Here is a 2,950-nt window from a genome sequence, read left to right as displayed (position 1 = left end):
TGACCATCAAAATTATGGGAGATGATGTTCTTCTGTTTATAGACAGAGAAACTAGAGGTAGGCGAACACTGTGAAGACGGCTGCAGTCACCCAGTGACAAGGACTAGATTATCCTATGAGCTTCTTCCCTGCTTGTTTTTCCAGTTACAGGTACAATCATCTACAAGAAGGTTTTGCTCTTCACGGTCAAGCCTAGCATTTTTGCCCTGTCTCAAATGTGTCTTTTCAGTAACATGAGGTCTTTTTCCTCCACGTCCTCTGTTCCAGTAGTGATATTTATCTGTAGAATCCATTTTAATTCTCTCAAATGCAATTACCAAATTTAAATAAGAGAAGGGGAGATTAATCAAAAGCGAGTATTGGGAGGACCCAGCATGGGGCATGGGGCACGTGCTGATATCTCTACGACAAGGAATGATGCGCTATGGGGCTCCTTGGCAACAGGAGCTCTTCCCAAGGTCTGTTTCCATGCCTGGAACGTTGAGAAAGCTTCCTCTGTACACAGTTTCCAGGGTGGTTCCATCAGATCACAGGCTCTCATTCCAGCTCCATCCACAGGAGGCCCGACTTCCTGGGGCTTCAAGCTTCACTGGCAGGCACTTGGGATGACAGAGGTACAAGGGGCTTTGGAGACTCATAAGCCATCTCCCAAGTGCAGCCTGTGGTTTTCACAAATGGATTCCCAGAAAGAGAACCACGCCAAGTTCATTGAAATTCATAGATAAGCTACACAGCAAAACACAAGCTATTTAAGAACCCTTATTTACTTAACCAAAGTAATAAAATATTTATGAGAAAAAAAGAACATCTATCCAGTCCATAAAGTAAACTAGCTGACAAATTAATTAGTGTTTAATAACAAGAAATCTCTATCAATTGCCAGAAGCGCCACAAATTGCTTATGGAATAAACAGACTTTTTTTTTCATTTCTGTTCTAGTCTCAGTAACTAATATTTGGCCATTATTCATAATTTTTCCTTTGGAGTTTGCAGCATGATTAGCAGTATATAAAATTAATAATCTTGGAAATGGATTTCAGAATGTGATTTTCCACTTTTAATATAGGCCTAGTAACATAATTTGATGTGGAAAGAACAGTCAAGCAACTCAACTGACCTCTTTTTCTTCCCAAGTTTTAAATTTAATAGATAAGGACCTAATACTAAAAACAAATAAACACAAGCAGTGCTTATTTGATAAAGCCAGGTGCTACCCATATTTTAGGGGGTTGAATTATTGCTTCTTGAATTTCCAAGCTTACTAGACACATAGCATGGGTACTACTTCAGGTAAGTAGAGAATCAGTTTTTCAAATGCCAGCATTAATATTTCTAATTCACCAGGACCTTATGCAGAAAACCAGTGTTCATTTGTGGAGTGTGTTGAACCTTATTAAATATACAATCTAATTAAGCATAAGGTAATAAAAAACACAACAAATTCAGGATCTCAGAATTAAGTCCAAATATCCATTCAATATCAATAAATAAATACAGAATAAACCCATTTATCAAAATAAAGTAACTCAAAGACCTAGTTAAGAAATGAAATTTTATTATATGTCAAACACAAAAAGTTGAACCCTCTCCTCCCCCCCAAAAAATGAGCAGAAAATCTCCAGGAAAAATGTTCACAAAAAGAAAGCTGAGTAGACTTTCCACAGGGAGAATGTGTTAAATGAGATCAAGGGACGCATCATTTAATAATGAAGCTCACAGTATCCAATGAGGTTTCACACATAAACATTTATGCAGCAGATGGCAGCAGAAAGGTGTCAAATTCTACAATCATATTTCAATGATCATTTTTCTAAATACCAGCAATAACCAATTAGAAAATTTATTAAAACCCCCAAAATGATGTTGAAATAAATATTTAAAAACTCAAGTATGTAGATTGTATAATATCATAACAATATTTATTCACCTATAAATTTAGAGTCAATGGCATCTCAAATAACTGCCACCAGTTTATTTTTTAAATGCCCGAACATATCTGAATATGTATCATTACAGAGTGGACACTCCTATAAATGGATGGGTGAGAGATTAAATTGGGACAAACTTTAGAGCACACAATTTGGCAATATCAACCAAAACATACATTTCAGGCACTCTGCAACACAAGCATTCTATAATAAATGTATCCTATTCATAATATTCTAAACGTGCAGCATATTCTATGAATATTGATTTATTTAAATTATAATAGTAAGAGAGTTGAAGACCATCAAGTATCCTTCAGAAAGATACTATTTCATAATATGTGATGTGGGCCACTGAAATTGTAGCCAAACAGAGAAAATTAATAAGGCCTATGCTCAAGGATGACGCAAATTTATGGAATATTTCACATTTTGGTGTTCATTTTGTTATTTTCTTACCTATACATATTCTTACCCACACACACACACACACAGTGTGTGCATGCGTGTATTTGTGGATTCAGAGAAAGAATAGTAGAAATGAGAATTTAAAACATTATTTTAATAAGTTACTTCCCATTGTTTCCCAAAAGGACAGGAGTTGATGTTGAAGATACTGGAGAAGAAGTAAGGGAATCATCCACTTTTCTCAAGTTTCAAGGGAAACTGTTAAATTGCTTTGGTAATATTTGCCAAAAACTTTTGGAAACAAGCATGACTTCTCATGAAAATCCAATTTTGTTGATCAGAAAAGTATTAGGAAAGCATTCATAAGCTAAGAATTCTGCATTTCATTTTCATTTGTAAAAGAAAGCCCCTGTGCCTTTTTCGATCTGTTAGCACACAGGGTAGCAGTGTCCACAGCCCCACGCACCTGAGCTTTGCCTGACTTACAATTCCAGGGAATGAATGGAAATGCCGTACAGCAGCAGTTCGCAAATAAGACAGCAACGTAAATCCAGTGTGGGATCCAAAGGGCACCATGCAACTTACTCCATCTCATAAAATGCAATAATCTAGAGGGG

At 36.2% G+C, this 2,950-nt stretch overlaps 1 non-coding gene across 1 annotated transcript; it reads left to right on the top strand.

Moving 5' to 3' along the window:
• The first annotated feature begins 2,258 nt into the window (after window positions 1-2,258).
• Window positions 2,259-2,360, top strand: LOC137769757 (U6 spliceosomal RNA). Its single transcript, XR_011075070.1, has one exon. It is a non-coding gene; the product is annotated as a U6 spliceosomal RNA (small nuclear RNA).
• The last annotated feature ends 590 nt before the right edge of the window (window positions 2,361-2,950 follow it).

This window comes from Eschrichtius robustus, chromosome 9, assembly GCF_028021215.1.
Source record: "Eschrichtius robustus isolate mEscRob2 chromosome 9, mEscRob2.pri, whole genome shotgun sequence".
NCBI lineage: Eukaryota > Metazoa > Chordata > Mammalia > Artiodactyla > Eschrichtiidae > Eschrichtius > Eschrichtius robustus.
Note: the sequence above shows the minus strand (reverse complement) of the source record. Positions and strands in the feature narration are given on the sequence as shown.